General features: G+C 41.5%; 2 non-coding genes across 2 annotated transcripts; both read right to left on the bottom strand.

The window, feature by feature from the left end:
* Positions 1-8,704: 8,704 nt before the first annotated feature.
* Positions 8,705-8,790, bottom strand: TRNAY-GUA (transfer RNA tyrosine (anticodon GUA)). The gene is given in 2 exon segments: positions 8,705-8,740; positions 8,754-8,790. It is a non-coding gene; the product is annotated as a tRNA-Tyr (tRNA).
* A 6,511-nt stretch (positions 8,791-15,301) lies between these two features.
* TRNAY-GUA (transfer RNA tyrosine (anticodon GUA)) lies at positions 15,302-15,387 on the bottom strand. The gene is given in 2 exon segments: positions 15,302-15,337; positions 15,351-15,387. It is a non-coding gene; the product is annotated as a tRNA-Tyr (tRNA).
* Positions 15,388-18,006: the final 2,619 nt, after the last annotated feature.

Consider the following 18,006-nt stretch of genomic DNA (forward strand, 5'->3'; position numbering starts at 1 on the left):
GAGGTTCCCGAATTGAGTAAAAGCACATCAGTTCCCAATTAAAAAAATGACCCCCTCCGCAGTCTCCCGCATGTTAATGACCACCATACTAAGGGGGAAAAGTTGAAAGGCGGCGCCTCACAGGCCATCTCCTCAGAGTATTCAGCCGTGTTGGGCCTTGACAATATTTTAATATCTTGGATGGTGTATAGTGTTCTCTCATTTCCCTTGAGAAATCAAGATTGTCAAGGGGATTCTGCTGTTTTGCCAGTTCATAGCAAGAGATGGGGATCCAAAACACCTGACAGGAAACCAATGAAGATTCGTGTTGGACAGAAAAATAACGTGGCCACAGCCTCAAAGCAAAAGGCATCTATTTTCAGTGATGAAATATAATATAATTATAAATTGTCTGTTATTTTACTTTCCAAGTATTTTACTTTCCAAGTATTCAATAAAATGTGCATTTGGCAAGAGTCCTTCGAGCCGGATTTGAACCAGCGACCTAAGGATGCCTGTTTTACCACTACAGTCCTCCGCTCTACTAACTGAGCTATCGAAGGCTTGGCAAATCAACTCTAGCAAACTCAATACGAGCTTCCACTTCAACCGTCGACTTGTAAACATCTCTTGCAATTCGTGCAAAATACTACAAATTTGGCTTGTGAGGTTCCCGAATTGAGTAAAAGCACATCAGTTCCCAATTAAAAAAATGACCCCCTCCGTAGTCTCCCGCATGTTACTGACCACCATACTAAGGGGGAAAAGTTGAAAGGCGGCACCTCACAGGCCATCTCCTCAGAGTATTCAGCTGCGTTGGGCCTTGACAATATTTTAATATCTTGGATGGTGTATAGTGTTCTCTCATTTCCCTTGAGAAATCAAGATTGTCAAGGGGATTCTGCTGTTTTGCCAGTTCATAGCAAGAGATGGGGATCCAAAACACCTCACAGGACACCAATGAAGATTTGTGTTGGACAGAAAAATAACGTGGTCACAGCCTCAAAGCAAAAGGCATCTATTTTCAGTGATGAAATATAATATAATTATAAATTGTCTGTTATTTTACTTTCCAAGTATTTTACTTTCCAAGTATTCAATAAAATTTGCATTTGGAAAAAGTCCTTCGAGCCGGATTTAAACCAGCGACCTAAGGATGCCTGTTTTACCACTACAGTCCTCCGCTCTACCAACTGAGCTATCGAAGGCTTGGCAAATCGTTCTCTAGCGAACTCAATACGAGCTTCCACTTCAACCGTCGACTTGTAAACATCTCTTGCAATTCGTGCAAAATACTACAAATTTGGCTTGTGAGGTTCCCGAATTGAGTAAAAGCACATCAGTTCCCAATTAAAAAAATGACCCCCTCCGCAGTCTCCCGCATGTTAATGACCACCATACTAAGGGGGAAAAGTTGAAAGGCGGCGCCTCACAGGCCATCTCCTCAGAGTATTCAGCCGTGTTGGGCCTTGACAATATTTTAATATCTTGGATGGTGTACAGTGTTCTCTCATTTCCCTTGAAAAATCAAGATTGTCAAGGGGATTCTGCTGTTTTGCCAGTTCATAGCAAGAGATGGGGATCCAAAACACCTCACAGGAAACCAATGAAGATTCGTGTTGGACAGAAAAATAACGTGGCCACAGCCTCAAAGCAAAAGGCATCTATTTTCAGTGATGAAATATAATATAATTATAAATTGTCTGTTATTTTACTTTCCAAGTATTTTACTTTCCAAGTATTCAATAAAATGTGCATTTGGCAAAAGTCCTTTGAGCCGGATTTGAACCAGCGACGAGCTATCGAAGGCTTGGCAAATCATTCTCTAGTAAACTCAATACAAGCTTCCACTTCAACCGTCGACTTGTAAACATCTCTTGCAATTCGTGCAAAATACTACAAATTTGGCTTGTGAGGTTCCCGAATTGAGTAAAAGCACATCAGTTCACAATTAAAAAAATGACCCCCTCCGCAGTCTCCCGCATGTTACTGACCACCATACTAAGGGGGAAAAGTTGAAAGGCGGCGCCTCACAGGCCATCTCCTCAGAGTATTCAGCCGTGTTGGGCCTTGACAATATTTTAATATCTTGGATGGTGTATAGTGTTCTCTCATTTCCCTTGAGAAATCAAGATTGTCAAGGGGATTCTGCTGTTTTGCCAGTTCATAGCAAGAGATGGGGATCCAAAACACCTCACAGGAAACCAATGAAGATTGGTGTTGGACAGAAACATAACGTGGCCACAGCCTCAAAGCAAAAGGCATCTATTTTCAGTGATGAAATATAATATAATTATAAATTGTCTGTTATTTTATTTTCCAAGTATTTTACTTTCCAAGTATTCAATAAAATTTGCATTTGGCAAAAGTCCTTCAATCTGGATTTGAACCAGCGACCTAAGGATGCCTGTTTTACCACTACAGTCCTCTTCTCTACCAACTGAGCTATCGAAGGCTTGGCACATCAGTCTCTAGCAAGCTCAATACGAGCTTCCACTTCAACCGTCGAAATTCAAACATCTCTTGCAATTCGTGCAAAATACTACAAATTTGGCTTGTGAGGTTCTCGAATTGAGTAAAAGCACATCAGTTCACAATTAAAAAAATGACCCCCTACCGCAGTCTCCCGCATGTTACTGACCACCATACTAAGGGGGAAAAGTTGAAAGGCGGCGCCTCACAGGCCATCTCCTCAGAGTATTCAGCCGGGTTGGGCCTTGACAATATTTTAATATCTTGGATGGTGTATAGTGTTCTCCCATTTCCCTTGAAAAATCAAGATTGTCAAGGGGATTCTGCTGTTTTGCCAGTTCATAGCAAGAGATGGGGATCCAAAACACCTCACAGGAAACCAATGAAGATTCGTGTTGGACAGAAAAATAATGTGGCCACAGCCTTAAAGCAAAAGGCATCTATTTTCAGTGATGAAATATAATATAATTATAAATTGTCTGTTATGTTATTTTCCAAGTATTTTACTTTCCAAGTATTCAATAAAATTTGCATTTGGCAAAACTCCTTCGAGCCGGATTTGAACCAGCAACCTAAGGATGCCTGTTTTACCACTACAGTCCTCCCCTCTAGCAACTGAGCTATCGAAGGCTTGGCAAACCGTTCTCTAGCAAGCTCAATTCGAGCTTCCACTTCAACCCTCGACATGCAAACATCTCTTGCAAGTCGTGCAAAATACTACAAATTTGGCTTGTGAGGTTCCCGAATTGAGTAAAAGCATATCAGTTCCCAATTAAAAAAACGACCGCCTCCGCAGTCTCCCGCATGTTACTGACCACCATACTAAGGAGGAAAAGTTGAAAGGCGGCGCCTAACAGGCCATCTCCTCAGAGTATTCATCAGTGTTTGGCCTTGACAATATTTTAATATCTTGGATGGTATATAGTGTTCTCCCATTTCCCTTGAGAAATCAAGATTGTCAAGGGGATTCTGCTGTTTTGTCAGTTCATAGCAAGAGATGGGGATCCAAAACACCTCACAGGAAACCAACGAAGATTGGTGTCGGACAGAAAAATAACGTGGCCACAGCCTCAAAGCAAAAGGCATCTATTTTCAGTGATGAAATATAATATAATTATAAATTGTCTGTTATTTTATTTTCCAAGTATTTTACTTTCCAAGTATTCAATAAAATTTGCATTTGGCAAAAGTCCTTCGATCTGGATTTGAACCAGCAACCTAAGGATGCCTGTTTTACCACTACAGTCCTCTGCTCTACCAACTGAGCTATCGAAGGCTTGGCACATCAGTCTCTAGCAAGCTCAATACGAGCTTCCACTTCAACCGTCGACATTCAACCATCTCTTGCAATTCGTGCAAAATACTACAAATTTGGCTTGTGAGGTTCCCGAATTGAGTAAAAGCACATCAGTTCACAATTAAAAAAATGACCCCCTACCGCAGTCTCCCGCATGTTACTGACCACCATACTAAGGGGGAAAAGTTGAAAGGCGGCGCCTCACAGGCCATCTCCTCAGAGTATTCAGCCGTGTTGGGCCTTGACAATATTTTAATATCTTGGATGGTGTATAGTGTTCTCCTATTTCCCTTGAAAAATCAAGATTGTCAAGGGGATTCTGCTGTTTTGCCAGTTCATAGCAAGAGATGGGGATCCAAAACACCTCACAGGAAACCAATGAAGATTCGTGTTGGACAGAAAAATAATGTGGCCACAGCCTTAAAGCAAAAGGCATCTATTTTCAGTGATGAAATATAATATAATTATAAATTGTCTGTTATGTTATTTTCCAAGTATTTTACTTTCCAAGTATTCAATAAAATTTGCATTTGGCAAAACTCCTTCGAGCCGGATTTGAACCAGCAACCTAAGGATGCCTGTTTTACCACTACAGTCCTCCCCTCTACCAACTGAGCTATCGAAGGCTTGGCAAACCGTTCTCTAGCAAGCTCAATTCGAGCTTCCACTTCAACCGTCGACATGCAAACATCTCTTGCAATTCGTGCAAAATACTACAAATTTGGCTTGTGAGGTTCCCGAATTGAGTAAAAGCATATCAGTTCCCAATTAAAAAAACGACCGCCTCCGCAGTCTCCCGCATGTTACTGACCACCATACTAAGGAGGAAAAGTTGAAAGGCGGCGCCTAACAGGCCATCTCCTCAGAGTATTCATCAGTGTTTGGCCTTGACAATATTTTAATATCTTGGATGGTGTATAGTGTTCTCCCATTTCCCTTGAGAAATCAAGATTGTCAAGGGGATTCTGCTGTTTTGTCAGTTCATAGCAAGAGATGGGGATCCAAAACACCTCACAGGAAACCAACGAAGATTGGTGTCGGACAGAAAAATAACGTGGCCACAGCCTCAAAGCAAAAGGCATCTATTTTCAGTGATGAAATATAATATAATTATAAATTGTCTGTTATTTTACTTTCCAAGTATTTTACTTTCCAAGTATTCAATAAAATGTGCATTTGGCAAAAGTCCTTCGAGGCGGGTTTGAACCAGCGACCGAAGGATGCCTGTTTTACCACTACAGTCCTCCGCTCTACCAACTGAGCTATCGAAGGCTTGGCAAATCAGTTTCTAGCAAGCTCAATACGAGCGTCCACTTCAACCGTCGACATTCAAACATCTCTTGCAATTCGTGCAAAATACTACAAATTTGGCTTGTGAGGTTCCCGAATTTAGTAAAAGCACATCAGTTCCCAATTAAAAAAATGACCCCCTCCGCAGTCTCCCGCATGTTACTGACCACCATACTAAGGGGGAAAAGTTGAAAGGCGGCGCCTCACAGGCCATCTCCTCAGAGTATTCAGCCGTGTTGGGCCTTGACAATATTTTAATATCTTGGATGGTGTATAGTGTTCTCTCATTTCCCTTGAGAAATCAAGATTGTCAAGGGGATTCTGCTGTTTTGCCAGTTCATAGCAAGAGATGGGGATCCAAAACACCTCACAGGAAAACAATGAAGATTGGTGTTGGACAGAAACATAACATGGCCACAGCCTCAAAGCAAAAGGCATCTATTTTCAGTGATGAAATATAATATAATTATAAATTGTCTGTTATTTTACTTTCCAAGTATTCAATAAAATTTGCATTTGGCAAAAGTCCTTCGAGACGGATTTGAACCAGCAACCTAAGGATGCCTGTTTTACCACTACAATCCTCCGCTCTACCAACTGAGCTATCAAAGGCTTTGCAAATCATTCTCTAGCAAACTCAATACGAGCTTCCACTTCAACCGTCGACTTGGAAACATCTCTTGCAATTCGTGCAAAATACTACAAATTTGGCTTGTGAGGTTCCCGAATTGAGTAAAAGCACATCAGTTCCCAATTAAAAAAATGACCCCCTCCGCAGTCTCCCGCATGTTACTGACCACCATACTAAGGGGGAAAAGTTGAAAGGCGGCGCCTCACAGGCCATCTCCTCAGAGTATTCAGCCGTGTTGGGCCTTGACAATATTTTAATATCTTGGATGGTGTACAGTGTTCTCTCATTTCCCTTGAAAAATCAAGATTGTCAAGCGGATTCTGCTGTTTTGCCAGTTCATAGCAAGAGATGGGGATCCAAAACACCTCACAGGAAACCAATGAAGATTCGTGTTGGACAGAAAAATAACGTGGCCACAGCCTCAAAGCAAAAGGCATCTATTTTCAGTGATGAAATATAATATAATTATAAATTGTCTGTTATTTTACTTTCCAAGTATTTTACTTTCCAAGTATTCAATAAAATGTGCATTTGGCAAAAGTCCTTTGAGCCGGATTTGAACCAGCGACGAGCTATCGAAGGCTTGGCAAATCATTCTCTAGTAAACTCAATACAAGCTTCCACTTCAACCGTCGACTTGTAAACATCTCTTGCAATTCGTGCAAAATACTACAAATTTGGCTTGTGAGGTTCCCGAATTGAGTAAAAGCACATCAGTTCACAATTAAAAAAATGACCCCCTCCGCAGTCTCCCGCATGTTACTGACCACCATACTAAGGGGGAAAAGTTGAAAGGCGGCGCCTCACAGGCCATCTCCTCAGAGTATTCAGCCGTGTTGGGCCTTGACAATATTTTAATATCTTGGATGGTGTATAGTGTTCTCTCATTTCCCTTGAGAAATCAAGATTGTCAAGGGGATTCTGCTGTTTTGCCAGTTCATAGCAAGAGATGGGGATCCAAAACACCTCACAGGAAACCAATGAAGATTGGTGTTGGACAGAAACATAACGTGGCCACAGCCTCAAAGCAAAAGGCATCTATTTTCAGTGATGAAATATAATATAATTATAAATTGTCTGTTATTTTACTTTCCAAGTATTTTACTTTCCAAGTATTCAATAAAATGTGCATTTGGCAAAAGTCCTTCGAACCGGGTTTGAACCAGCGACCTAAGGATGCCTGTTTTACCTCTACAGTCCTCCGCTCTACCAACTGAGCTATCGAAGGCTTGGCAAATCAGTCTCTAGCAAGCTCAATACGAGCTTCCACCTCAACCGTCGACATTCAAACATCTCTTGCAATTCGTGCAAAATACTACAAATTTGGCTCGTGAGGTTCCCGAATTGAGTAAAAGCACATCAGTTCACAATTAAAAAAATGACCCCCTCCGCAGTCTCCCGCATGTTACTGACCACCATACTAAGGAGGAAAAGTTGAAAGGCGGCGCCTCACAGGCCATCTCCTCAGAGTATTCATCAGTGTTCGGCCTTGACAATATTTTAATATCTTGGATGGTGTATAGTGTTCTCCCATTTCCCTTGAGAAATCAAGATTGTCAAGGGGATTCTGCTGTTTTGTCAGTTCATAGCAAGAGATGGGGATCCAAAATACCTCACAGGAAACCAACGAAGATTAGTGTCGGACAGAAAAATAACGTGGCCACAGCCTCAAAGCAAAAGGCATCTATTTTCAGTGATGAAATATAATATAATTATAAATTGTCTGTTATTTTACTTTCCAAGTATTTTACTTTCCAAGTATTCAATAAAATGTGCATTTGGCAAAAGTCCTTCGCGCCGGATTTGAACCAGCGACCTAAAGATGCCTGTTTTACCACTACAGTCCTCCGCTCTACCAACTGAGCTAACGAAGGCTTGGCAAATCATTCTCTAGCAAACTCAATACGAGCTTCACCTTCAACCGTCGACTTGTAAACATCTCTTGCAATTCGTGCAAAATACTAAAAATTTGGCTTGTGAGGTTCCCGAATTGAGTAAAAGCACATCAGTTCCCAATTAAAAAAATGACCCCCTCCGTAGTCTCCCGCATGTTACTGACCACCATACTAAGGGGGAAAAGTTGAAAGGCGGCGCCTCACAGGCCATCTCCTCAGAGTATTCAGCCGTGTTGGGCCTTGACAATATTTTAATATCTTGGATGGTGTACAGTGTTCTCTCATTTCCCTTGAAAAATCAAGATTGTCAAGGGGATTCTGCTGTTTTGCCAGTTCATAGCAAGAGATGGGGATCCAAAACACCTCACAGGAAACCAATGAAGATTCGTGTTGGACAGAAAAATAACGTGGCCACAGCCTCAAAGCAAAAGGCATCTATTTTCAGTGATGAAATATAATATAATTATAAATTGTCTGTTATTTTACTTTCCAAGTATTTTACTTTCCAAGTATTCAATAAAATGTGCATTTGGCAAAAGTCCTTTGAGCCGGATTTGAACCAGCGACGAGCTATCGAAGGCTTGGCAAATCATTCTCTAGCAAACTCAATACGAGCTTCCACTTCAACCGTCGACTTGTAAACATCTCTTGCAATTCGTGCAAAATACTGCAAATTTGGCTTGTGAGGTTCCCGAATTGAGTAAAAGCACATCAGTTCCCAATTAAAAAAATGACCCCCTCCGCAGTCTCCCGCATGTTACTGACCACCATACTAAGGGGGAAAAGTTGAAAGGCGGCGCCTCACAGGCCATCTCCTCAGAGTATTCAGCCGTGTTGGGCCTTGACAATATTTTAATATCTTGGATGGTGTATAGTGTTCTCTCATTTCCCTTGAGAAATCAAGATTGTCAAGGGGATTCTGCTGTTTTGCCAGCTCATAGAAAGAGATGGGGATCCAAAACACCTGACAGGAAACCAATGAAGATTCGTGTTGGACAGAAAAATAACGTGGCCACAGCCTCAAAGCAAAAGGCATCTATTTTCAGTGATGAAATATAATATAATTATAAATTGTCTGTTATTTTACTTTCCAAGTATTTTACTTTCCAAGTATTCAATAAAATGTGCATTTGGCAAAAGTCCTTCGAGCCGGATTTGAACCAGCGACCTAAGGATGCCTGTTTTACCACTACAGTCCTCCGCTCTACCAACTGAGCTATCAAAGGCTTGGCAAATCATTCTCTAGCAAACTCAATACGAGCTTCCAGTTCAACCGTCGACTTGTAAACATCTCTTGCAATTCGTGCAAAATACTACAAATTTGGCTTGTGAGGTTCCCGAATTGAGTAAAAGCACATCAGTTCCCAATTAAAAAAATGACCCCCTCCGCAGTCTCCCGCATGTTAATGACCACCATACTAAGGGGGAAAAGTTGAAAGGCGGCGCCTCACAGGCCATCTCCTCAGAGTATTCAGCCGTGTTGGGCCTTGACAATATTTTAATATCTTGGATGGTGTACAGTGTTCTCTCATTTCCCTTGAAAAATCAAGATTGTCAAGGGGATTCTGCTGTTTTGCCAGTTCATAGCAAGAGATGGGGATCCAAAACACCTCACAGGAAACCAATGAAGATTCGTGTTGGACAGAAAAATAACGTGGCCACAGCCTCAAAGCAAAAGGCATCTATTTTCAGTGATGAAATATAATATAATTATAAATTGTCTGTTATTTTACTTTCCAAGTATTTTACTTTCCAAGTATTCAATAAAATGTGCATTTGGCAAAAGTCCTTTGAGCCGGATTTGAACCAGCGGCGAGCTATCGAAGGCTTGGCAAATCATTCTCTAGCAAACTCAATACGAGCTTCCACTTCAACCGTCGACTTGTAAACATCTCTTGCAATTCGTGCAAAATACTACAAATTTGGCTTGTGAGGTTCCCGAATTGAGTAAAAGCACATCAGTTCCCAATTAAAAAAATGACCCCCTCCGCAGTCTCCTGCATGTTACTGACCACTATACTAAGGGGGAAAAGTTGAAAGGCGCGCCTCACAGGCCATCTCCTCAGAGTATTCAGCCGTGTTGGGCCTTGACAATATTTTAATATCTTGGATGGTGTATAGTGTTCTCCCATTTCCCTTGAGAAATCAAGATTGTCAAGGGGATTCTGCTGTTTTGTCAGTTCATAGCAAGAGATGGGGATCCAAAACACCTCACAGGAAACCAACGAAGATTGGTGTCGGACAGAAAAATAACGTGGCCACAGCCTCAAAGCAAAAGGCATCTATTTTCAGTGATGAAATATAATATAATTATAAATTGTCTGTTATTTTACTTTCCAAGTATTTTACTTTCCAAGTATTCAATAAAATGTGCATTTGGCAAAAGTCCTTCGAGCCGGATTTGAACCAGTGACCTAAGGATGCCTGTTTTACCACTACAGTCCTCCGCTCTACCAACGGAGCTATCGAAGGCTTGGCAAATCATTCTCTAGCAAACTCAATACGAGCTTCTACTCCAACCGTCGACTTGTAAACATCTCTTGCAATTCGTGCAAAATACTACAAATTTGGCTTGTGAGGTTCCCGAATTGAGTAAAAGCACATCAGTTCCCAATTAAAAAAATGACCCCCTCCGCAGTCTCCCGCATGTTACTGACCACCATACTAAGGAGGAAAAGTTGAAAGGCGGCGCCTCACAGGCCATCTCCTCAGAGTATTCAGCCGTGTTGGGCCTTGACAATATTTTAATATCTTGGATGGTGTATAGTGTTCTCTCATTTCCCTTGAGAAATCAAGATTGTCAAGGGGATTCTGCTGTTTTCCAGTTCATAGCAAGAGATGGGGATCCAAAACACCTCACAGGAAACCAATGAAGATTGGTGTTGGACAGAAACATAACGTGGCGACAGCCTCAAAGCAAAAGGCATCTATTTTCAGTGATGAAATATAATATAATTATAAATTGTCTGTTATTTTATTTTCCAAGCATTTTACTTTCCAAGTATTCAATAAAATTTGCATTTGGCAAAAGTCCTTCAATCTGGATTTGAACCAGCGACCTAAGGATACCTGTTTTACCACTACAGTCCTCTGCTCTACCAACTGAGCTATCGAAACTTGGCAAATCAGTCTCTAGCAAGCTCAATACGAGCTTCCACTTCAACCGTCGACATTCAAACATCTCTTGCAATTCGTGCAAAATACTACAAATTTGGCTTGTGAGGTTACCGAATTGAGTAAAAGCACATCAGTTCACAATTAAAAAAATTACCCCCTCCGCAGTCTCCCGCATGTTACTGACCACCATTCTAAGGGGGAAAAGTTGAAAGGCGGCGCCTCACAGGCCATCTCCTCAAAGTATTCAGCTGTGTTGGGCCTTGACAATATTTTAATATCTTGGATGGTGTATAGTGTTCTCTCATTTCCCTTGAGAAATCAAGATTGTCAAGGGGATTCTGCTGTTTTGCCAGTTCATAGCAAGAGATGGGGATCCAAAACACCTCACAGGAAACCAATGAAGATTGGTGTTGGACAGAAACATAACGTGGCCACAGCCTCAAAGCAACAGGCATCTATTTTCAGTGATGAAATATAATATAATTATAAATTGTCTGTTATTTTACTTTCCAAGTATTTTACTTTCCAAGTATTCAATAAAATTTGCATTTGGCAAAAGTCCTTAGAGCCGGATTTGAACCAGCGACCTAAGGATGCCTGTTGTACCACTACAGTCCTCCGCTCTACCAACTGAGCTATCGAAGGCTTGGCAAATCGTTCTCTAGCAAACTCAATACGAGCTTCCACTTCAACCGTCGACTTGTAAACATCTCTTGCAATTCGTGCAAAATACTACAAATTTGGCTTGTGAGGTTCCCGAATTGAACTGTGAAAGTTAGCATGTCCACTCTTAGATGGAATTGTGAAAGTTAGCATGTCCACTCTTAGATGAAATTGTGAATATTATCATGTCCCCACTTAGTTAGAACTGTGAAAGTTAGCATATCCACTCTTAGATGGAATTGTGAAAGTTATCATGCCCACACTTAGATGGAATTGTGAATATTATCATGCCCACACTTAGTTAGAACTGTGAAAGTTAGCATGTCCACTCTTAGATGGAATTGTGAATATTATCATGTCCCCACTTAGTTAGAACTGTGAAAGTTAGCATGTCCACTCTTAGATGGAATTGTGAAAGTTAGCATGTCCACCCTTAGATGGAATTGTGAAAGTTAGCATGTCCAATAGCCTCTCTGTGATTCTAGAAATGTGCCCAACAGCCCCCCTGAATTTAGAAGTGTGCCCTGTAGCCTCTCTGTGAATTTAGAAGTACGCCCAATAGCCTCCCGTGGTAAGTTGAATATAGAAGTGTACCCAATAACCTCTCTGTGAATTTAGAAGTCTCTGAAAGGGCATGTAACCCATCATATCTCACCAACACGCTTACTCTCTCCTTACATCACCACTCAAATAGAACACAGAGATACTATGACACCATTCGGTATAGCTGTTCTCATATCAACATTTGCTGCTCACCCCACATCACTCTAAGTAATCACTGCTGGTTAAGCACCCCCCAGCGAGGCGTTCTCCTCAGGCCTAACGCAGCCACATCCGATCTGGATGAATCCTGCCAGAACGAACACATACTCCTGACCTCTCAACCACCACACCTACCGCTAGAAAGCAGCTATTACACCGATACCGCACGAGCTGTACACATACCCGGTGCTCACACGCACCTTTTTGACTCTCTCTACTCTCTCTACTGATATGAACTTCGGTTCCCAAGGGCGTTCAACCTACCAGCGCCTTCAGACCATACCAATGGTATATAAGGCGCTATATAAGTGCAAAATAACAACAATAACAAAATACTACAAATTTGGCTTGTGAGGTTCCCGAATTGAGTAAAAGCACATCAGTTCCCAATTAAAAAAATTACCCCCTCCGCAGTCTCCCGCATGTTACTGACCACCATACTAAGGAGGAAAAGTTGAAAGGCGGCGCCTCACAGGCCATCTCCTCAGAGTATTCAGGCGTGTTGGGCCTTGACAATATTTTAATATCTTGGATGGTGTATAGTGTTCTCTCATTTCCCTTGAGAAATCAAGATTGTCAAGGGGATTCTGCTCTTTGCCAGTTCATAGCAAGAGATGGGGATCCAAAACACCTCACAGGAAACCAATGAAGATTGGTGTTGGACAGAAACATAACGTGGCGACAGCCTCAAAGCAAAAGGCATCTATTTTCAGTGATGAAATATAATATAATTATAAATTGTCTGTTATTTTATTTTCCAAGCATTTTACTTTCCAAGTATTCAATAAAATTTGCATTTGGCAAAAGTCCTTCAATCTGGATTTGAACCAGCGACCTAAGGATACCTTTTTTACCACTACAGTCCTCTGCTCTACCAACTGAGCTATCGAAGGCTTGGCAAATCAGTCTCTAGCAAGCTCAATACGAGCTTCCACTTCAACCGTCGACATTCAAACATCTCTTGCAATTCGTGCAAAATACTACAAATTTGGCTTGTGAGGTTACCGAATTGAGTAAAAGCACATCAGTTCACAATTAAAAAAATGACCCCCTCCGCAGTCTCCCGCATGTTACTGACCACCATTCTAAGGGGGAAAAGTTGAAAGGCGGCGCCTCACAGGCCATCTCCTCAAAGTATTCAGCTGTGTTGGGCCTTGACAATATTTTAATATCTTGGATGGTGTATAGTGTTCTCTCATTTCCCTTGAGAAATCAAGATTGTCAAGGGGATTCTGCTGTTTTGCCAGTTCATAGCAAGAGATGGGGATCCAAAACACCTCACAGGAAACCAATGAAGATTGGTGTTGGACAGAAACATAACGTGGCCACAGCCTCAAAGCAACAGGCATCTATTTTCAGTGATGAAATATAATATAATTATAAATTGTCTGTTATTTTACTTTCCAAGTATTTTACTTTCCAAGTATTCAATAAAATTTGCATTTGGCAAAAGTCCTTAGAGCCGGATTTGAACCAGCGACCTAAGGATGCCTGTTGTACCACTACAGTCCTCCGCTCTACCAACTGAGCTATCGAAGGCTTGGCAAATCATTTTCTAGCAAACTCAATACGAGCTTCCACTTCAACCGTCGACTTGTAAACATCTCTTGCAATTCGTGCAAAATACTACAAATTTGGCTTGTGAGGTTCCCGAATTGAACTGTGAAAGTTAGCATGTCCACTCTTAGATGGAATTGTGAAAGTTAGCATGTCCACTCTTAGATGAAATTGTGAATATTATCATGTCCCCACTTAGTTAGAACTGTGAAAGTTAGCATGTCCACTCTTAGATGGAATTGTGAAAGTTAGCATGTCCACACTTAGTTAGAACTGTGAAAGTTAGCATGTCCACTCTTAGATGGAATTGTGAATGTTATCATGCCCACACTTAGATGGAATTGTGAATATTATCATGCCCACACTTAGTTAGAACTGTGAAAGTTAGCATGTCCACTCTTAGATGGAATTGTGAATATTATCATGTCCCCACTTAGTTAGAACTGTGAAAGTTAGCATGTCCACTCTTAGATGGAATTGTGAAAGTTAGCATGTCCACCCTTAGATGGAATTGTGAAAGTTAGCATGTCCAATAGCCTCTCTGTGATTCTAGAAATGTGCCCAACAGCCCCCCTGAATTTAGAAGTGTGCCCTGTAGCCTCTCTGTGAATTTAGAAGTACGCCCAATAGCCTCCCGTGGTAAGTTGAATATAGAAGTGTACCCAATAACCTCTCTGTGAATTTAGAAGTCTCTGAAAGGGCATGTAACCCATCATATCTCACCAACACGCTTACTCTCTCCTTACATCACCACTCAAATAGAACACAGAGATACTATGACACCATTCGGTATAGCTGTTCTCATATCAACATTTGCTGCTCACCCCACATCACTCTAAGTAATCACTGCTGGTTACGCACCCCCCAGCGAGGCGTTCTCCTCAGGCCTAACGCAGCCACATCCGATCTGGATGAATCCTGCCAGAACGAACACATACTCCTGACCTCTCAACCACCACACCTACCGCTAGAAAGCAGCTATTACACCGATACCGCACGAGCTGTACACATACCCGGTGCTCACACGCACCTTTTTGACTCTCTCTACTCTCTCTACTGATATGAACTTCGGTTCCCAAGGGCGTTCAACCTACCAGCGCCTTCAGACCATACCAATGGTATATAAGGCGCTATATAAGTGCAAAATAACAACAATAACAAAATACTACAAATTTGGCTTGTGAGGTTCCCGAATTGAGTAAAAGCACATCAGTTCCCAATTAAAAAAATGACCCCCTCCGCAGTCTCCTGCATGTTACTGACCACCATACTAAGGGGGAAAAGTTGAAAGGCGGCGCCTCACAGGCCATCTCCGCAGAGTATTCAGCCGTGTTGGGCCTTGACAATATTTTAATATCTTGGATGGTGTATACTGTTCTCTCATTTCCCTTGAGAAATCAAGATTGTCAAGGGGATTCTGCTGTTTTGCCAGTTCATAGCAAGAGATGGGGATCCGAAACACCTCACAGGAAACCAATGAAGATTGGTGTTGGACAGAAACATAACGTGGCCACAGCCTCAAAGCAAAAGGCATCTATTTTCAGTGATGAAATATAATATAATTATAAATTGTCTGTTATTTTATTTTCCAAGTATTTTACTTTCCAAGTATTCAATAAAATTTGCATTTGGCAAAAGTCCTTCGAGCCGGATTTGAACCAGCGACCTAAGGATGCCTGTTTTACCACTACAGTCCTCCGCTCTACCAACTGAGCTATCAAAGGCTTGGCAAACCATTCTCTAGCAAACTCAATACGAGCTTCCAGTTCAACCGTCGACTTGTAAACATCTCTTGCAATTCGTGCAAAATACTACAAATTTGGCTTGTGAGGTTCCCGAATTGAGTAAAAGCACATCAGTTCCCAATTAAAAAAATGACCCCCTCCGTAGTATCCCGCATGTTAATGACCACCATACTAAGGGGGAAAAGTTGAAAGGCGGCGCCTCACAGGCCATCTCCTCAGAGTATTCAGCCGTGTTGGGCCTTGACAATATTTTAATATCTTGGATGGTGTACAGTGTTCTCTCATTTCCCTTGAAAAATCAAGATTGTCAAGGGGATTCTGCTGTTTTGCCAGTTCATAGCAAGAGATGGGGATCCAAAACACCTCACAGGAAACCAATGAAGATTCGTGTTGGACAGAAAAATAACGTGGCCACAGCCTCAAAGCAAAAGGCATCTATTTTCAGTGATGAAATATAATATAATTATAAATTGTCTGTTATTTTACTTTCCAAGTATTTTACTTTCCAAGTATTCAATAAAATGTGCATTTGGCAAAAGTCCTTTGAGCCGGATTTGAACCAGCGGCGAGCTATCGAAGGCTTGGCAAATCATTCTCTAGCAAACTCAATACGAGCTTCCACTTCAACCGTCGACTTGTAAACATCTCTTGCAATTCGTGCAAAATACTACAAATTTGGCTTGTGAGGTTCCCGAATTGAGTAAAAGCACATCAGTTCCCAATTAAAAAAATGACCCCCTCCGCAGTCTCCCGCATGTTAATGACCACCATACTAAGGGGGAAAAGTTGAAAGGCGGCGCCTCACAGGCCATCTCCTCAGAGTATTCAGCCGTGTTGGGCCTTGACAATATTTTAATATCTTGGATGGTGTACAGTGTTCTCTCATTTCCCTTGAAAAATCAAGATTGTCAAGGGGATTCTGCTGTTTTGCCAGTTCATAGCAAGAGATGGGGATCCAAAACACCTCACAGGAAACCAATGAAGATTCGTGTTGGACAGAAAAATAACGTGGCCACAGCCTCAAAGTAAAAGGCATCTATTTTCAGTGATGAAATATAATATAATTATAAATTGTCTGTTATTTTACTTTCCAAGTATTTTACTTTCCAAGTATTCAATAAAATGTGCATTTGGCAAAAGTCCTTTGAGCCGGATTTGAACCAGCGGCGAGCTATCGAAGGCTTGGCAAATCATTCTCTAGCAAACTCAATACGAGCTTCCACTTCAACCGTCGACTTGTAAACATCTCTTGCAATTCGTGCAAAATACTACAAATTTGGCTTGTGAGGTTCCCGAATTGAGTAAAAGCACATCAGTTCCCAATTAAAAAAATGACCCCCTCCGCAGTCTCCTGCATTTTACTGACCACCATACTAAGGGGGAAAAGTTGAAAGGCGCGCCTCACAGGCCATCTCCTCAGAGTATTCAGCCGTGTTGGGCCTTGACAATATTTTAATATCTTGGATGGTGTATAGTGTTCTCCCATTTCCCTTGAGAAATCAAGATTGTCAAGGGGATTCTGCTGTTTTGTCAGTTCATAGCAAGAGATGGGGATCCAAAACACCTCACAGGAAACCAACGAAGATTGGTGTCGGACAGAAAAATAACGTGGCCACAGCCTCAAAGCAAAAGGCATCTATTTTCAGTGATGAAATATAATATAATTATAAATTGTCTGTTATTTTACTTTCCAAGTATTTTACTTTCCAAGTATTCAATAAAATGTGCATTTGGCAAAAGTCCTTCGAGCCGGATTTGAACCAGTAACCTAAGGATGCCTGTTTTACCACTACAGTCCTCCGCTCTACCAACGGAGCTATCGAAGGCTTGGCAAATCATTCTCTAGCAAACTCAATACGAGCTTCTACTCCAACCGTCGACTTGTAAACATCTCTTGCAATTCGTGCAAAATACTACAAATTTGGCTTGTGAGGTTCCCGAATTGAGTAAAAGCACATCAGTTCCCAATTAAAAAAATGACCCCCTCCGCAGTCTCCCGCATGTTACTGACCACCATACTAAGGAGGAAAAGTTGAAAGGCGGCGCCTCACAGGCCATCTCCTCAGAGTATTCAGCCGTGTTGGGCCTTGACAATATTTTAATATCTTGGATGGTGTATAGTGTTCTCTCATTTCCCTTGAGAAATCAAGATTGTCAAGGGGATTCTGCTGTTTTGCCAGTTCATAGCAAGAGATGGGGATCCAAAACACCTCACAGGAAACCAATGAAGATTGGTGTTGGACAGAAACATAACGTGGCGACAGCCTCAAAGCAAAAGGCATCTATTTTCAGTGATGAAATATAATATAATTATAAATTGTCTGTTATTTTATTTTCCAAGCATTTTACTTTCCAAGTATTCAATAAAATTTGCATTTGGCAAAAGTCCTTCAATCTGGATTTGAACCAGAGACCTAAGGATACCTGTTTTACCACTACAGTCCTCTGCTCTACCAACTGAGCTATCGTAGGATTGGCATATCAGTCTCTAGCAAGCTCAATACGAGCTTCCACTTCAACCGTCGACATTCAAACATCTCTTGCAATTCGTGCAAAATACTACAAATTTGGCTTGTGAGGTTACCGAATTGAGTAAAA

This window comes from Ambystoma mexicanum, chromosome 1p (assembly GCF_040938575.1).
Source record: "Ambystoma mexicanum isolate Mex_15411 chromosome 1p, UKY_AmexF1_1, whole genome shotgun sequence".
In the NCBI taxonomy this organism is placed as follows: Eukaryota; Metazoa; Chordata; class Amphibia; order Caudata; family Ambystomatidae; genus Ambystoma; species Ambystoma mexicanum.